Genomic DNA, 20,267 nt, shown 5'->3' on the forward strand with positions numbered 1-20,267 from the left:
TATAAAGAAATAAATTTGGTGGCATCAGTTTCTTAAAATAGGCAAAATGACACAGTACTCTAGTGATGCTTATTTGGAAATACAGATAATAGGAGCTAGAATTAGTTGCTGGTAGTCAGGAGAACTGGATAACTTCATGATCTGTTACTTGTAATGTCAATTAGCTATTTCTCCTCATGTTCATCTGTTCCATAGATCAGCAACCATAAAGTCACAAAAACTAGTGGTATGAAAAAATTTAAGGCCTCTGTAAGTATTTCTTTAAGTGAGTCCTAATACTGGCACCTTATCTTGACACTTTGCATATGCTTATTTTGAACTTCTCACTTCTTGACTGTCAGGTGTTACTTAAACTTCCAGTCTTTTTAATATATAGTTTGCTCTTTCAACACTTCATCCCCACCCAAATGATAAACTCATATTTAATTATTCTTTGGGTTCCTGCTTAGATTTCTGCTTATTTCAGTAAACTTTTCTCTCCAGCAAATCGGGATTAGGTGACTTGTTTATTAAATTCCACAATTCCTCTGACAAAACACATAATAAATTTAAATTGTGTTTGTCTCTATGAAGTCAGTGTTCAAAACTCTCTGCAACACTATCACATTTTACTACACTGTATTAAAACGTACCAATTTAAATATTTAAAACTTTTAATAAAGTGATGTTTTAAAATCATTATTTAAGATTTACTTCAAAAAAAAAGTTACTACTCAGTGTTTTCTATAAATACTTCAAAGCTATCTAGTTGTATTTGTGTTCTGTGGCTTCCATAATAAATTACTGCAAGGTTAGCGTCTTAAAAAAACATAAATTTTTCTCATGTTGCTTTTCAAAACGCTTAGGGGAAAAAAACATAAATTTATCATCTCACCTTATAATTCTGTATTTCAGCAGTTTCATTTGTTGGTTGGTTTGTTTATTTTTAAAATAGGGTCTCACTATGTTGCTCATGCTGGATTTGAATTTCCAGACCTAAGTGATCCTCCTGCCTCAGGCTCTTCAGTACCTGAAGTTACAGGTACTTGCCCATCTTTGTATGTCAGAAGTCTTAAGGCCAGATTAATAGCAATCTTAGTTCCATCTCTAACCTTCATTAATTAAAAAAAAATAACTGACAGATAATGTATGTTTGTTTTTTGTTTTGTTTTTTTGAGATGGAGTCTTGCTCTGTCTTGCCTAGGCTGGAGTGCAGTGGTACAATCTCAGCTCACCGCAGCCTCCACCTCTTGGGTTCAAGCCATTCTCCTGTCTTAGCATCTCAAGTAGCTGGGACTACAGGTGTGTGAAATCACATCTGGCTAATTTTGTATTTTTAGTAGAGATGGGGTTTCATCATGTTGCCCAGATCATCCTCGAACTTCTGACCTCAGATCATCCACCCGCCTCAGCCTCTCAGTGCTGGAATTACAGGTGTGAGCCACGATGCCTGGCTGACACAGTAACAGTCAGAAGATGTTATCGTGTACAACATGATTTTTGAAGTATATAAACATTGTGGAATGGTTAAAATCTAGCTAGCTAACAAATACATTACCTCACATTGTTATTTTTGTGGTGACAGCACATAACAACCACTCTCTTTACATTTTTCAAGAATACATTATATCATCATTAACTACCAGAGGCTTTGGTGATTAGCAGAGAGGGGACAATGGGAAGATCAAAGGGTACATAAATACAGTTAAAAGGAATACATTTCAAGAGATCTATTGTACAAGGCTGCTACATGGTGAAATATTGAATTCTAATGATGATTCTAATAATTCAATATTGTTAACTTTTGACATTTTATTTGAGCATGCTTAGAGGTTTCAGGTATAAGGAAGGGGACATTTTTGGGGGTGCCAACACTGAAATTAGTTTTGGTTCTTTTGTTTTGTTTAGCTTTGTATTTTGTTTTCAAATTTAGACATCTGTAGATGTTTTCCATGTAGGAAGTTGCAAAGAATATTTTTAATTGCAATACAATCAATCACATAGTAAGTCTTCCATAGTGGGACTTTCGATGTTAATTTACTGAGTTCACCAAATAACTCAGAATCCTTTTTAAAATGAATCAGAATTACTTATCTCCATTCAAAATAAGAGTATTTTTGTTGTTATTGTTGTTTTTCTCCTAATATAACGTTAACAAATATTAAATGCAGTCTCAATTGTAACTAGAAAAATTCAGTGTATCCTTTAATGCATTGAAGGATATTGCATTAAATATAAATAAAATGATGAATAACATTGTAGCTGAAATTTTACAGACACAGCTAATCCTCAGAACAACTGGAACCAGGAACTTGAAAAAAGCCAACTATTATATTTTCTCTTTGAATACACTTCATTGTTTTCTCTCACTCAGACTTTCTCTTGATAATGAAAAACACATCCTCTTAAGGTGTTTCAATTTGCATCTTACAACTTCAACTGCTGGAAAGAGTTTTACTATATACTCTTGGTCCAAGTTTAATAACCCTAGATCAGAAATTCTTTCCAATTCTTTCCACATTTTGTTCAATTATGCAAATGTGGAGTAACAGAAGGCAGGAATCAGTGCCAGAGACACATTCTATTAAAAATACAATATCCCTGTGCAATGGATAGAAGTAATTCCTAGAAAATACTAACTGGGGAAACTAATAACCAAAAGAAAACATAAGTAGTAGTCAATATATTGTGTCTAATAATTATCAATTGCCTGAGTAAATAAAAAAACAAATAGTATGTTTTGACTTTAAACAAATTCTATCTTAAATATTGATATCATCAATAATTTATTACTATGACATAAAATTTATCATTAAATCAATTACAATGAGAGTTAAATGTTCATCTTCATAGATATAAGGTATGTGATGATTCTTATTCACCAAAGCAGTATTTTGTTAGATTCAATGAGTCCTAATTACCAACAAAAATAGATACATTGGAACCGTTTTTCATAGCCACCATTTAAACCTTTCATAGCCACTATTAAAAGTAATTATTCCTTCTGTGTCAAAAATAATTTTTTAGTAAAGACTTACAAAACACATTCTTTCAGCATTCTTGTAATTCAGATAAAAATTTCTGTATGCTCACTGGTCTGGCTCCAAGACTTGTAAAAATTCCCTTATTCCTGGCAGTATATTCAACACTGGTGGTATATAAAGTGCGTTAGCTGCTCATATTTAAGCTATATAACACAGTTAGGAAGTGATTGCATAACTTCTAGCTTACTGCTGTCTATCAAAGAGAGATTTATGAATAAAAGCAAATAAAGTAGCAAATTTAAGAATGAAAACAGCTGTCATTTTATACTAATATTTTAATATATCAATTTCAGGGCATCTTCCTCATCACAACTACCAGTACTACAATACTCTTCAGCAACTAGAAAACTGTAGCTTAGAAACTTTCATGTTTAAGGTCATAGATTTATTAAAGAGGGATCTAAGTCTCATTCTCAACAGCATAAATTCTTTAGCATAATGTTGATACTCTTTTTTTCTTTCTTTTTATATTACTTGCTTGTAAATATCTATGTATTTTATTTTATTTTTTATTTTTGTGGGTACATAGTAAGTGTATATATTTATATGGTATATGAGAAGTTTTGATACAGGCATGCCATGTGAAATAAAGACATCTTGGAGAATAAGGTAACTATCCCCCCAAGCATTTTTTCTTTGAGGTACAAACAATCCGATTACATTCTTTATTTTAAAATGTACAATTATTATTCTCTATAGATACCTATTGTGCTATCAAATAGTCTTTCTAATTTTTTGGACCTATTAACAATCTCCCTTCCTCCAAATCCCCCCACCACCTTTCCCAACCTTTAGCAACCATCCTTCTACTTTCTATGTCAATAAATTTAAATGTTTGGATTTTTACATCCTGTAAATAAGTGAGGATATATAATGTTTGTCTTCTGTGCCTGACTGACTTCACTTAACATAATGATCTTCAGTTCTTCTATAGTGATTCAAGTGACTGGATCTCATTCTTTTTTATGGCTGGCTAGTACTTCAATGTATATAAGTACTACCTTTTCTGTATCCATTCATCTGCTGATAGATACTTAAGTTGCTTCAAAATATTAGCTATTGTAAACAGCATTGCAATAAGCATGGGAGTGTAGACATCTTTTAATATACTGATTTCCTTTCTTTGGGTTATGTACCCAACAGTGAATTGATGGATTATATGGCAGCTCAATGTTTAGCTTTTTTAGGAAAATTCATACTTTCTCCAAAGTGATAGTACTAATTTACATTCCCACTAACAGTGTACAAGGGTTCTTGTTTCTCCACATCCTTGCCAACATTTGTTATTGCCTGTTTTTTTTGGATATAAGAAATTTTAATTGGGGTGAGATGAGAATTCATTGTAGTTTTGATTTGCATTTCTCTGATTATCAATGATGCTGAGTACCTTTTCATATCCCTCTTTGCCATTTGTATGTCTTTTTTTTTTTCTTTTGACAAATGCCTAATTCAAATCTTTTGCCCATCTTTTTGGTTAGATTATTAGATTTTTTTTTCTACAGAGTTGCTTGAGCTCCCTATATATTCTGGTTATTAATCCCTTGTCAGATGGGGAATTCAGAAATACTATCTCTCATTATGTGGGTTGTCTCTTCACTTTCTTGACTGTACCCTTTGCTGTGAAGAAGCTTTTTAACTTGTTTATTTTTGCTTTGGATCCTTGTACTTGTGGGGCATTGCTCAAGAAATCTTAACCCAGAACAATGTCCTTCAGATTTCCCTCAATGTTTTCTCGTAGTATTTCTACAGTTTGCCATCTTAGATTTGTCTTTAATTCATTTTGATTTGATTTTTCTATGTGGTAACAGATAGTTTTGTTCTTCTGCATATGGATATCCAATTTCCTCAGAGACTTTCTTTTTTTCTCTTTTGTTTTTTACTGTAGGTTCTTGGGACCCTTTTGAAAAATGAGTTCACTGTACTTATGTGGATTTGTTTCTGGGTTCTGTACGCTGGTCCACTGGTCTATGTGTCTGTTTTTATGTCAATACCAATTGTTTTTATTACTATAGCCCTGTAGTATCATTTGAAGTCAGGTAATGTGATTTTTCCAGCTTTATTCTTTTTGCTTAGGATAGCTTTGGCTATTTTGGGCCTTCTGTGATTCCATATAAATTTTAGGGCTTTTTTTTTCTATTTCTGTGAGGAATATCATTGGTATCTTGATAGAGATTGCATTGAATCTGTAGATTGTTTTGAGCTATATGTACATTTCAACAATACTGATTCTTCCAGTTTATGAACGTGGAATATTTTCCCATTTTTTGTTATCCTCTTCAATTTTCTCATCAATGTTTTATAGTTTTCACTATAGAAATCTTTCACTTCTTTGGTTAAGTTTATTCCTAGGTGTTTAATATTATGTGTGGCTACTATAAAGAGGATTACTTTTAAAAATTCTTTTTCACGTTGTTCACTGTTGATATACAGAAACGCTACTGATTATTGTATGTTGTTTTTGTATCCTGCAACTTAATTGAATTTGTTTATCCATTTTAATAGTTTTTTGGTGGAGTCCAAACGTATGATCATATGACTGGCAAACAAGAATAATGTTACTTCTTCCTTTTCAATTTGGATGCCCTTTTATGTCTTTCTCTTGCCTCATTGCTCTAGCTAGGACTTTCAGTACTATGCAGAATAACAGTGCTGACAGAGGGCATCTTTGTTATGCTTTATTTCTTAGAAGAAGGGCTTTCCCTTTTTTCCTATTCAGTATGATAGCAGCTATGGGTCTGTTGTACATGATTTTTATTATGTTGAGGTATGTTCCTTCTATACTATAGGGTTTTAGGGTATTTATCATAAAGAGATGTTGATTCAAATACTTTTTCAGCAGTAATTGAAATTGATCAGATGGTTTTATTCTTCATTTTGTCGACATAATGTATCACATTGATTGATTTACAGATGTTGAACCATTTTTGCATCCTAGGGATAAATCCCACTTGGTCATTATAAATAATCTTTCAATGTATTATTGAATTTGGCCTTCGTTTTATTTTTATTTTTTTGAGGTGTCTCGGTTTTGATATCAGGGTAATATTGGTTTCAACAATTGAGTTTGGATGCATTCTTTCCTCATCTATTTTTCAGAATAGTTTGAGTAGAATTAGTTTTTCTTTAAATGTATGATAGAGTTCAATAGGAAGCCATCAGGTCCCAGGCTTTACTTATTGAAAGGCATTTTATTATGGTTTCAATCTCGCTAATTAATATTTGTCTGTTCATGTTTTAGGAACCATTCAAGTTCTATCTCATTCAATCTTGGTAGGTTGTATGTATCCAGGAATTTGTTCATTTCTTCTAGATTTTCCAATTTATTGGTATATCATTGCACATAGTAGCCACTAACAATGCTTTGAATTTCTGGATTATCAGTTGTAATGTATCCCTCTTTATCACTGGTTTTATTTATTTAAATCTTCTCTCTTTTATTATTAGTCTGGCTAAAGGTTTGCTAATTTTGTTTGACTTTTTAAAAAAAGGCTTTGTTTCATTAATCTTTTGTATTTTTTTTCAATTTTGACTTCATTGATATCTGCTCTTATTTTACTGTTTCTTTTCACCTACTAATTTGGCATTTGGCTTGCTACTGCATTTCTGGTCCTTTAAGATGCATTGTTAGGTTTATTTATTTGACATTTTTCTTCTTTTTGATGTAGGCACTTATAGTATAAACTTCTCTAAGGACCGTTTTTGCTATATCCCATATGTTTTGGTATGTTATATTTCCATTATTATTTGTTTCAATCAATTTTTAAAATTCCTTCTTAATTTCCTCATTGATCCACTGGTCATTCAGGAGTATATTGTTTAATTTTCATATATTTGTATAGTTATCAAAATTTCTCTTGTTATTAATTTCTAGTTTTATTTCATTGTTGTCAGATAGGATACTTTATATTATTCCAGGTTTTTGAATGTTATAAGATTATTTGGATACCAACATATGGTCTATCCTTAAGAATAATTTATGTACTGAGAAAAAGAATGTGTATTCTGTAGCTCATGGATAAAACATTCTGTAAATATATATTAGATCCACCTGATCCATAGTGCAAATTAAGTCTGATGTTTCTTCATTGAGTTTCTGTGTGGAATATTAGTCCAGTGCTCAAAGTAGAGTGTTGAAATTCCCAGCTATTATTGTATTTTGGCCAATCTCTCTCTTTAATAATATTTGCTTTATATTTTTGGGTTATCCAGTGTTGCATGCATATATATTTAAATTGTTATATCCTCTGGCTGAATTTAGCCCCTTATCATTATATAGTGACCTTTTTTGTATCTTCTTTATTTTTTTTTAATTGTCTTTGGGCTCTGGGGTACATGTACACATCCTACATCCTGCAGGATTGTTGCATAGGTACATACATGTTACGGTGGTTTGCTGTCTCCATCCTCTTCTCCCCTAGTTTTGTTCTTGAAATCTATTTTCTCTGATATAAGTATAGTAACTCCTATACTTTTCAGTTTTCATTAGTGTAGAAGATCTTTTTCCATCCCTTTATTTTCAGTCAATATGTGTCTTTCTAGGTAAAGTGTGTTTGTTTTAAGCTAAAGATCAATGAATCTTGCTTTCTCATCGATTCAGCCAGTATATGGTTTTTGATTGGAGAGTTTAGTGCATTTACATTCAGTGTTATTATTGACAAGTAACACTTACTCCTGCCATTTTGTTATTTGTTTTCTGGTTGCTTTACAGTTTTCTCTTCCTTTCTTCATCCCTTCCTATCTTCCTTTAGTGAAGGTGATTTTTTCTGGTGATAATAATTAATTTTTTGTATATTAATTGTATGCATTTTGTTTTGAGGTTACCATGAGACTTTCAAATATTCTCTTATAACCCATTCTTTTAACTGAGTAATACCTGAACACTATTTACATTAACAAATAAATGAGCAAAAGAAAAGTAACAAAAATTTACATCTTAACTTTGTCCCTGTAATTTTTAACTATTTTTTGTTTTTACTCATGTCATTTTATTATGTCTTGAAAAGTTGTTGTAGTTACTTTGATTGGTTCATCGAGTCTTTCTACATAGGATAAGAGTACTTTACACACCACAGTTACAGTTTTTTAATATTCTGTGTACTTTCTATCACCAGTGAGTTTTGTAACTTCAGATGATTATTTATTGCTCATAAAGGTCATTTTCTTCCTAAGGGTAGTTCTCCTATTAGTATTTCTTGTAGGACAGGTGTAATGTTAATGAAATCCCTCAGCTTTTGATTGTTTGGTAGAGTCTGTTTCTCCTTTATGTCTGAAGGATGTTTTCACTGGATATACTATTCTAGGGTTAAAAATTGGTTTCCTTCAGCACTTTAAATATGTCATACCACTCTCTCCTGGCCTGTAAAGTTTCCACAAAAAAAAGTCTTCTGCCAGACATACTGAAGCTCCATTTATTTTATTTGTTTCTTTTCTCTGTCTGCTTTTAGAATTATTTCTTTATTCTTGATATTTGGTAGTTTGATTATTAAATGCCTTGAGACAGTTTTCTTTGGTTTAAATCTGCTTGGTATTCTATGACCTTCTTTTACTTGGATATTAACATTTTTCTCTAGGTTTGGGAAGTTCTCAGTTATTGTCCTTTTGAATAAACTTTCTACCTTTATCTCTTTCTCTATCTCCTCTTAAAGACCAATAACTCTTAGATTTGACCCTTTGAAAGTATTTTCTAAATTCTGTAAATGTGCTTATTTTTTAATCTTTTTTTCTTTTGTTTCCTCTGCATATTTTCAAATAGCCTGTGTTCAAGCTCACTAATTATTTCCTTTTACATAATCAATTCTGCTATTAAAGGACCCTGATACATTCTTCAGTATGCCAATTGCATTTTTTCAGCTTCAGAATTTCTACCTGACTCTTTTCAATTATTTTAAAATATTTTTAAAGTTTATCTGATCAAATTTGGAATTCCTTCTCTGTGTTATCTTGAATTTATTTGAGTTTTATCAGCATAGCTATTTTGAATTCTCTGTCTGCAAGATCACATATCTCTGTTTCTCCAGGATTGGTTTCTGGTGCCTTATTTAGTTCATTTGGTAAGGTCATATTTTCCTGGATGGTGCTGGTGTTAGTAGATATTTTTCAGTGCCTGGGCATTGAAGAATTAGTTATTTATTGTAGTCCTCACGTCTGGGCTTACTTGTAACTGTCCTTCTTGGGGAGGCTTTCCAATATTTGAAAGGACTTGGCTCTTGTGATCTAAGCTGTATCTGCTTTAAGGACACCTGAAGCCCAACAATGCTGTGGGGTCTTGCAGACTCCTAGCGTACTGCCTTAATGGTCTTAAAGAAAATCTTGGAAAATTCCTTGAATTACTAGGCATGGACTCTTTCTCCCTTCCCTTACTTTATCTCAAACATACAGAATCTCTGTATTCTGAGCCACCTAAAGTGGGGGTGGAGCAACACAAGCATCCCTGTGGCCACTACCACTATGACTGCTGTGATTCAGACCTAAAGCCAGCCTACTGTTGGTTATCACCCAATTCCTGTTGTAACCACTCCCCAGCTGCTGCCTATGTTCACCTAAGGCCCTAGGACTCTACGGTCAGCAGCTAACAAAGCCAGCCAGGGCTGTGTCTTTCACTTCATGGCAACGAGGTTCCCCAGGCCCCAAGTGGGTCCAGAAGTGCTGTCCAGGAGTCAAGGAATAGATCCAAAACCTTAAAAGTCTATCTGGTGATCTATTGTATTGTGGCTGAGCTGGTGCTCAAACCGCAAGATGCTGTCCTTCCCACTCTTTCCTCTCCTTTCTAAAGGCAGAAGAGCTTCACCCATAGTCACCACCACCACAGGCCACAGGAAGTACTGTCAGACTACCACCAATTTTCCCTTAAGTCTCAAGGTCTCTGATTATTCATGCTGCCTGGCCTGAGACTCACCCTTCAGGGAAGTGGGCTTTCCTCTTGCCTAGCGCAGGTCTAGAAATGTCATCCAAAAGTCAAGTCCTGAAATTGGAAACCTGAAGGGCCTACTTGGTGCTCTACCAAAGTATGTATGGCTAACTGAAGAGCCATGCTGGTCTCTAAGGTGCAAGACAAAGTCCCCTTTACCTTTCCCTCTGCTTTTCTCAAAATATGAAGTTTTGGCCACCACAGCTGGTAATGCACTAAGTCTCACCTGAAGTCAGCAAGCCTCAGAGGCTCACCCAAGGCCCTCAAGGTAGTACCTGAGAATCACCGCTGCTTATTCAGGGCCCAGTGGCTCTTCAGTTAGCAGGGGATGAATTCTGCCAGGACTGATTCCTTGTCTTAAAGGCAGCAGGTTTTCTTCTCGTTCAGAGTGTGTCTAAAAATATCATCTGGAAGCTAGGCCTGGAGTGGAGGTCTCATGACTGTGACCATTGCTCTATCCTGCCATAGCTGAGATGGTATCCTGGATGCATAACAAAGTCCTCTCCACTGTTTGCTTTACTTTTCTCAAGTGGAAGGAAAGGCTCTTTGGGGGACTGCAAGCTGTGCTGCCTGGGATCAAAGAGGGCTGATACCAGCATTCTCTTGGCCGCCTCAGCTGGTGTCTTAGTATGTTATGCGGCCCTCTAGTCTTTGGGTCTAGTTTGTGGAGGTAGCAGTAGTAGTTGGTGGAAATGATAACTCAATTTAAAAAATAACTTTCAATAACTGACAATGGAACGATTCATTGAAGAACACTCAATGAAGTCATTTAACAAGACCACCTCTGGATTGATTGCTCAAGATGTATTTGTCATCCCCCATTTAGTTCCTTTCATGCAAATGTTACAGAGAATCTTAAAAAGAATGGCACAATGACATATCCAAATCAAGTTACTAACAAAATTAAGAACACACTGACTTAAATTGTGATGAACAAGAAAACATCCTGAGAGTGGTAATGAGCTAGCTCACTCGGTAGGAGTATATCATAGGCTACCAGGACTTTTGGGACTCATACTGCATTGTAATCACACATCTGAGAATCAGAAGAGCTGGTTTTCTATGGCATCAAATGTTTCCGAATATTTAAGCTATGAATTGTTTGCTAATGATTTGCACTCTCCCTAACTTACGAAAATCATTAATTTTACAGTCAGCTTTTACAAGTAAAATGTTCCTATTTCATTATATTTTACAGAGGAGGACAAAAGATATGTGTGCATTTGCAAACTATTTTTGACATAATTAGGCAAACTTTTGACATACAAAAGTCTGTGAATTCTTTTCAACCAAAAATAAATGTACATTTTAAATTCCTTTAAACCTTTGAGATACAGGAGTACTTAGATAACTGGAGACATGCCTGCCTCCACTATTTCCATTGGAAAACAAGAAATCAACACTGAGCAGAATTGTAAGTCTAAAGTGAATTTTATAACCTATGTCTTATCTAAATAGAAACAAGACATGTCTAAATGTCATTTCTGCAACAGGCAAGGTGTATATAGGATGTGAAATTTCTCTTTATAACACTTTCTATTCCAGGGATCCTTGTTCTTCATATGTAATTGCCATGCCTTAAGCACCCTCCCTAATTACATCACTTTTTTTTGACCTTCAATCTCTGTGCATGGTCTAATATCTTGAAACATTTATAAATAATTTATAAACATTATTTGAATAGCTGCTATACAGTAACCACTATTTTATGCAGGGCATTATAGATATCAGCTGTATAAATATGATCTGTGCTCTTGCAAAAGAGAGAATGGGAATCAGATGCACAAAAATTATTTGCATACACAGTGGCTTAGGGCTGTGTTACGAGTATATAGTGGATTTTGAAGACACATGAGTGAGAATAGTCAACTCTTCCCAGAGGATTTAAAACTTGAACATGGAATAAAAAATTCACAGATGATTTAGAAGAAAAGACATTCCAATAAAAAGACTAGCGTGTATAAAGTCCCAAAACTCTGATCTAGTATGAATATATCTACAAGAATTTTATTATAGTTGGAACTCTAAGTATTGAGAGGGAGAATGGAAAATACTGAGAAGTTTTGGGAGTTAGAATAAATACAATGATAAAGAACATTCATGTGATTTGACTCTGAGTCCCCACCAAAACCTCACGTCAAATTGTAATCCCTACATGTCAGGAGAGGGACCTGGTGGGAGGTAATTGGATCATGGGGGTAGTTTTTCCCCATGCTATTCTTGTGATAGTGTGTGAGTTCTCATGAGACCTGATGCTTTAAAATTGTGGCACTCCTGCCTCCTCACACTCTCTATCCTGTTGCCTCATGAAGTAGGTGCTTACTCCTTCTCCACCTATTTCCATGATTATAAGTTTCCTGAGCCCTCTTCGTCCATGAAGAAATATGAGTTGATTAAACCTTTTTTCTTTATCAGTTTCCCAATCCCAGGTAGTTATTTATACCAGAGTGAAACAGACTAATACAATCATTAAACATGCATCACATTTAATTGTCTCCAGAAGCCTGCAGGTTACTAAAACCCACAGATATTAAGGAGCTTATCCAAAGCCAATAGCTCCTCCTGGTCTTAATCCGTCTCAAGTCAGGCTATTATTGCTGTTATAAATATTAATAAAATTAATAAAAAATATTAATGCTGGTATAAAACAGTACAGAGAATGAAGTACTTTTAACCTTTAACCACTGTCAAACTAGAGACATTAATAGCTGACTAGCTAATTAATTTAAATTTTTTCTATGGTATTAGTGGATGGCAGTACCTTGTTTTTAAGTTTCCTGGGAAAGAAAGTGAATACTGTTATGGATCACTTAATAATAGAGTTATATTCTGAGAAATACATTGTTAGGTGATTTTTTCATCATGCAAACATCATATAATGTATTTACACAAAGCCAGATGGTATAACCTACTATGTACCTAGACTATCTTGTGCATATTTTATACATGTTTATATAAATATAAATGCATATTTTATGCATATGTAAACATAATTTTTATTTCAACTATTTATATATGCACCTGAACATATAAATGAATACATATGTACATATACATACACAAATGCATGCAAACCTTAACAGAAACTTTCAGTGGCAATGCAAAATGTGGGGAAACTAGAAAATAAAAATTCATGTTGCAGAGTTACAAATCTTTGCAAACCGTTATGTTGATGGTCACCTTTTTTATATAATAGCATCATTCTTGTTCAGAAAGTTCCAGAGAGTAATCAAAGAGGCCAGAAAGTCTTCAGGTCATATCAATCCACAGATGCTCCTTGACTTACAGTGGTGTTATACCCAATAAACCCATCATAAAGTCAAACTATGACAAATCAGGGATATTTTATTAGTCTGTTTTTATAATGCCATGAAGAACCACCTGAGACTGGGTAATTTATAAAGGAAATAGATTTAACTGACTCACAGTTGTGCAGGGCTGGGGAGGTCTCAGGAAACTTATAATTATGGCAGAAGGCAAAGGGAAAGCAAGGCATCTTCTTCACAAGGCATCAGGACAAAGAAGTGCCTAATGAAGCGGGCAGAGCCCCTTGTAAAACCATCAGATCTCATGAGAACTCCCTCACGATCACGAGAACAACTTGCGGGAAACCACTACTATAATTCAATTACCTCCACCTGGCCTCTCCCTTGACACATGGGGTTATGAGAATTATAATTTAAGATGAGATTTGGCTTAGAATACAAAGCCTAATAATATCAGATGCTTTCATTGTACAAGAAAATCTGTTTGATTCACAACCAGGAATGAAGCCTCCAGAATAGAGAGCAGTATAAAAATTTATAGCATGAAGGCTATATATATATATTGCCTCCAGCTAATGTGCTGGAATCTAGTTCAATGTATATATTTTAAAGAATATAAGTACTATAATGCTAGGTGCTATGTACATATATAAAAACAGATGCAAATAGTTTCAGACAAAAATCATAATTATTATTCTTTGAGGAGAACAGAGTCCTTGATTAATAGTTTTCCTCAAAATAATATTATCTTAAAAGAGTGAGAAAAAAGCAGTTTAACATTCAAAAGTTTAAAAATGCTAAATCTTCCTATAATTTTGAAAAAGGAAAGTAATAACAGTAGGTAGGAAACCAATACCTCAGGATTTCTATGTATGCTCTGAGTTTTCACTCCATTAAATAAAAGAATAAAAAGAATCTACATGTAGAATACCAGCTTGTCTATCATTAAGCTTATTTTATCAAGTGTATTCTAATAAGATTTTTTAAAAGTTTATGAAATAATACATTATTTGAGGTTGATTACATGAAATTTATATTCAAAACTCACACTCAAGGAATCACTTCTTTTAGAACTTATTGATTATGGTGTGACTTTCTTCATGCTATAAATACAGTCATCTGTTTTTCAACAAATTGTAATCTTCCTGAGAGCATGAATAGTGTCTTTTTTTCTCTCTACCACCAACACTTTGGCCTAAGACAAATAGCACATAATAAATGTTGTTTGTTTAGATTAATTACTGATTGTATACATGAATAATTTTTAACAAGCATACTTGGAGTGACATACCATGATGAGGCATTAAAATAGAAATATTTGAAAAAGATCTTTTATACCAATTGTGAAAAGTAATTCCCATAATTTTTTTAAAAAATTGTAATACAGACAATATTCAAAGCAAAGATACAATCATTTGTGTCTCTTTCAATGTTGAGTTAAGTTATTCTCAAATGTACATATTTGTTTTCATTTTCTTTTATATATCCCCACTTTGAGTATTTTTTTAATTTTCAATATTATAAGCTTAAATAATATTAGAGAGTTAACTTGTTTCATTACTTTTTTTTTTAACTATAAAAATAGTGATTTGTCTTGGTCTGTCAGGGCTGCTATGACAAAACAACCTTGAGTGGGTAACTTACAAACAACAGAAATGCGCTGCTCATGTTCTGGAGGCAAGAAAATCCAATATCAGGGCTTCAACGGGTTAAGTGTCTGGAGAGGGACTCACTCATCATAGATGGTACCTCCTCTGTGTCTTTACATAGCATCAGTGCAAAGAGCCTTTCTTAAGCCTCTTTTATAAGGGACATGATCACATCCCAAAGGCCTTATCTCTTTGATTTTTGTTTTTGTTTTTGTTTTGTTTTGTTTTTTGAAACAGAGTCTCATTTTGTTGCCCAGCCTGGAGTGCAGTGGCATGATCTTGGCTCACTGCAGCCTCCCCTTGCCGGGTTCAAGTGATTCTCCTGCCTCAGCCTCCCAAGTAGCTGGGATTACAGGTGTGTGCTACCACACCTGGCTAATGTTTTATTTTTAGTAGAGATCAGGTTTTACTATGTGGGCCAGGCTTGTCTTGAACTCCTGACGCTTAATTGATCCACCTGCCTTGGCCTCCTAAAGTGCTGGAATTACAGGCATGGGCCACAGCTCCCAGCTAACCTTATTGCTTAACACCATCTTTTTGGGAATTGTGCTTCCTCATGTGAGATTTGGCAGTGGGGAGCCACAAATATTCAGAATGTAGCATAATTAAAATCAGGTTAATTTTTCAATCACTGTTTTAATAATTGATGATGGCAACAATCAACAATGCACATTAAAACCAGAGTGAAAGTTTGTTGGAGGTAGAAAAAAGGTCTAAAATTATTATCTAAAAACTATGTATGAATCATAAAAGTCAAATGTACCTGTATGATGGATACCACCTTTACCAAATGCTAACATTAGCATCACAACAATGGAAGAAACTTACATTATATACTTTTTGATATATTTCAGTGATAGATACACATATAAACTATATAGAATTCATGCCACAATACCTCCCCAAATCTAAACAAAAGGGAACCACTTGGTAAGGTCAGGTTTGGGATATCCTGAAAGAAAACTAGCCTAGATTATTTAAAAAAAATAACAACTTAAACAGCACATACTCACATAAATATACCAACACACATACACAAAACAGGGGCACAGCTCTAGGAAAGAGAAAACTCAAATACAAAAAAAATAATAATAAATGTAAAGCCTTGATGGCTCTCAGTTACAATCTGAACATGATGTATATTTTGGTAATATCATGGTATCTATTTTAAATGTCTTAAAAGCAACATGATATTCTGATTATTTAGAAAATGTGATACTAAGTAGATACTTGATAAGTTATTTAAAAATAAGCAATAGAATATTTGCATTTTACTTTGTAAATGATTCAAAAATAAAATACAGTTAGAAAGAAAGCAACTGCTGTGAAATATCGACATTTAGAGCATTTAGGTAAAAATATGTTGCTTTTTCAAATTTAGGTGGATTGAAAATTTTTCAAAATATAATATTAAGGGAGTCCTATGAACAAATTAGATAATCTAGATGAAATGGACCAATACCTAGAACACACAACCTACTAAGTCTAAATTATGAAGAAATATAAAATGAGATTAACCCTATAAATAATGAAGAAATTAAATCAGTAACCAAAAGCCTCCACAAATATAAATAAAATCTCAGGACAAGATGTTTTCACTGAGGAATTCTACTCTGTATTTAAATAAAATTAAAAGCAATTCTTTACAGACAATTTCAAAACATTAGCAAGTAGGAAATATTCACGAACAATTCTATGACAGCATTATCCTGATACCAAAGCCAGACAAAAACAGTACAACAAAACTACAATTCAATATCCCTTACAAATATTACATAAATATCCTCAAGAAAACAATACCAAACTAAATTCGACAACACTTTTCAAGTGTTATACACAATGACCAAGTAGGATTTAGTCTCAGAATACATTACTGTTTCAGCATATGGAAATCAATCAATACAGGATACCCATTAACAGAATACAGTGGGGGAAAACGTATCATCATATCAATTGATGCAGAAAAGCATTTGACAGAAATCAACACATTTTCATGGTAAAAAAATCAACAAATTTGGATTAGAGAGACACAATATCAACCTAATAAAGGCCATATATGCAAAACTCATAGCCAACATTATACTAAAAGGTGGAAGACCGAAAGTTTTTCTTCTAATTTTAGAATCAAGACTAAGATGATATAGTTTGCCATTTATATTCAACATAGTGCTAGAAGCCTTACCCAAAGCAATTAGGCAAGAGAAATAAGAAGAAAAGATATCTAACTGGAAAGAAAGAAGTAAAATTATTTCTCTTCACAGATGATTTTATATGTAGACAACCTTAAGTACTCTATAAGCAAAAAGTTCTAAAACTAAACCATGAATTGAACAATTTTGTAGGATTCAAAATTAAAATGTAAAAATCAGTGGTGTTTTTGTAGACTAACAGTTAAGGGTCTAAGAAAATTAACAAAACAGTTTCATTTAAAATAGCACCAAAAAGCACACAATATTAAAGTATAAACTTAACCAAGAGGCAAAAGACTTGTATACTGAAAGCTACAAAATGTTCCTGGTTGGGAAAAGCAGCAAAGGAGAAAGAACTTAGAGAGTGCTTACATAAACTGGTTATGAGTTACACATAAACAAGGAACATCAAACTGCAGAAGGCTGCAGGAGGCCTCTGGGGAGGAAGGCCTCTCCCCCTGATGTTCTGGTGACCTAGGCTATGTTACCATACACATTGTGTTCAAGGATGTAAAACTCCTTCGTAGAACTATGATATAGCCAGACTTGTAGGCTCCTTGTAAGGTCTGTTTTTTACCAGCTGTATGTGGATAATAAGCTAAAAGATAATCACATGTTCTTGTTTTGTGAAACTCCCAAACCGCCACTGTTACCAATCCTTAGGATAACACACCAGTTCCAGCTCACGGATTCTCTTCTGGCTCACTGATTCACTCCACCATCACTCCACCCCTACCCTATAGATTAAATAATTTTGTTGATTTTTCACTTCTGATTTTGAAGACAAAACGTGAAGCATCATATGCATCAACACCCTAGAATTTTGGTTTTGGGTTTGTTTTTTTTTTCCCCTCTGTGGTACAAAACTGTTCCAGCCAATTTCACCTAAATCAATCATCCCAGATCTACATACATGGGGGCAGAATCATCAGGGATTTGCAGTGCTAGAATCTTCAATTCCTTCAACAGAGATTCAGGCTGCTGTTGAAAACTGTAGCCAGAACTATTCTAAACTCATTGTGTTTTTGAAATCAATGTGAGTTTCAGAAACAGATTATCATCACTCAGTGATTAAGAAATCTTAATTTGGATGAAACTTGGTTTCACCTCCTTCCCACCAATCACTGTCTCCATTTTTAGACATGAAGCTAAAAAAAAAAAATGTAGTAAGTTGAGGAGAAATTTGCATACTGCATGTGGCTATTTTGTAAGTAGATGTTTATTTTGTTCTAAACAACATCCAAATCCATCTGGAAGTGGCTGAAGTATATTAATAAACTTCAGTGTAATTTTGTGGTTAATGAATGATACTTTTGATATGGTGGATGTCCAATAACATTTCTAATAATAAAACCATGTTTAAAATGTCCAGAACATGCTCAAAAGATAATACTCTAAGGACAGAAAAGAGATTAGGTTTGACAACAAAGGGCTGCAAGCTTTTTCTTGAAAATATGTAACTATTCTTTCTCTTGATGAGGTGGTGGTTGCATAAGTATATGTATTTATTATATATCATTAGATTTATATGTGTGTGTCAGAACTTATAGAATTGAGGATGACTTTTTATATATGAGAAATATATGTCAGTGTTTCTAAATTTAAAAGTTAAAACTCCATATTAGTCTGTTCTCACACTTCTATAAAGAACTACCTGAGACCGGGTAATTTATAGAAATACAGCTTTAATTGACTCACAATTCTGAAAACTTGGGAGACCTCAGGAAACAATAATCATGGTGGAATTGGAAGCAGGTACATCTTACACGGTGGCAGGTGAGAGAAAGTGTGTGAAGAAGGGACTGCCAAACACTTACAAGATAATCAGATTTTGTGATAACTCACTTTCTATCATGAAAACAGCATGACGGAACCTCACGCATGATCGAGTCACCTCCCACCAGGTCCCTCCCTTGACATTTTGGGATTATAAAGATTAAAATTCAAGGTGAGATTTGGGTGGGGACATAGGGTCAAACCATATGAAATTCTATATGTTATATAGAATACGTTAGTGAAATGTTTGATATTTTAAAGAGCTCATGTGAAAGATGCCTCTTGTACCAACAGGTAGGAATGCCAGGCTCTTGTATTAAACAGTTAGCTAAGTTGTGGATGCAGAGGAAAAGGCCTTGAAAAAAATATCAAGTGCCACTCCAGTGAACACATGAATGATAATAGAGAAAAACAGCTTTATTGCTGTTACGGGGAAAGCTTTAGTGGTCTGGATAGGCGATCAAACCAACCACCATAATGTTCCCTTAAACCAAGGCCTAATACAGAGAGAGACCCTAACTCTCTCTTCAGATAGATGAAGAAGGGTGAGGCTGGGCGCAGTGGCTCATGCCTGTAATCCCAGCACTTTGGGGGAACAAGGTGGGTGGATCACGAGGTCAAGAGATGGAGACCATCCTTGCCAACATGGTGAAAACCTGTCTCTACTAAAAAAAAAAAAAAAAAAAAAAAAAAAAGTACAAAAAATTAGCCAGGCGTAGTGGTGCGTGCCTGTAGTCCCAGCTACTCGGGAGGCTGAAGCAGGAGAATTGCTTGAAACCAGAAAACGGAAGTTGCAGTCACGCCACTGCACTCCAGCCTGGCGATAGAGCGAGACTCTGTCTCAAAAAAAAAAAAAAAAAGAAGGGTGAGATAGGTAAAGAAGCTGCAGAAGAAAGGTTGCAAACTAGCTGAGGTTAGTTCAAGAGGCTTAAAGAAAGAAGGTATCTCCATGACCTGATGTACAATGTGAAGCAGCAAGTGCAGATGAAGAAGATACAGCAAGCTATCCAGAAAACCTAGCAAAGATAATTGATAGAACTGTTGTTGGTATAAACAACAGTTGCTTATACTAAACAACAGGTTTTCAATTGGAATTGGAATTCTACTACTGGAAGAAGATACCATATACGACTTTCATATCTAGCAAGGAGAAGTCAATGTTTGGCTTCAAAACTTCCTAGGACAGGCTTAACTCTCCTGTTAGGGGCTAATGAAGCTAATGACTGTAAGTTAAAGCTGATGCTCATATACTATTCCAAAAATTCTAAGGACCTGAAGATTATTGCTAAATCTACTCTTCTTGTGCTCTAGAAATGTAACAACAAAGCAGGATGTCAGCACATCTGTTTATAGCATGGTTTACTGAATATTTGAAGCCCACGGTTGATGCCTACTGCTCAGAAAAAAATGGTTCCTTTCAAAATATTACTGCGTATTGACAATGTTCCGGACCACAC

The 20,267-nt window shown here is 34.2% G+C and overlaps 1 long non-coding RNA gene across 1 annotated transcript in view; it reads right to left on the bottom strand.

The window, feature by feature from the left end:
* LOC128929825 (uncharacterized) overlaps window positions 1–20,267 on the bottom strand; it is a 497,835-nt gene that overhangs the window by 415,177 nt on the left and 62,391 nt on the right. The window lies entirely within an intron of this gene.

Source organism: Callithrix jacchus, chromosome 16, assembly GCF_049354715.1.
Source record: "Callithrix jacchus isolate 240 chromosome 16, calJac240_pri, whole genome shotgun sequence".
NCBI lineage: Eukaryota > Metazoa > Chordata > Mammalia > Primates > Cebidae > Callithrix > Callithrix jacchus.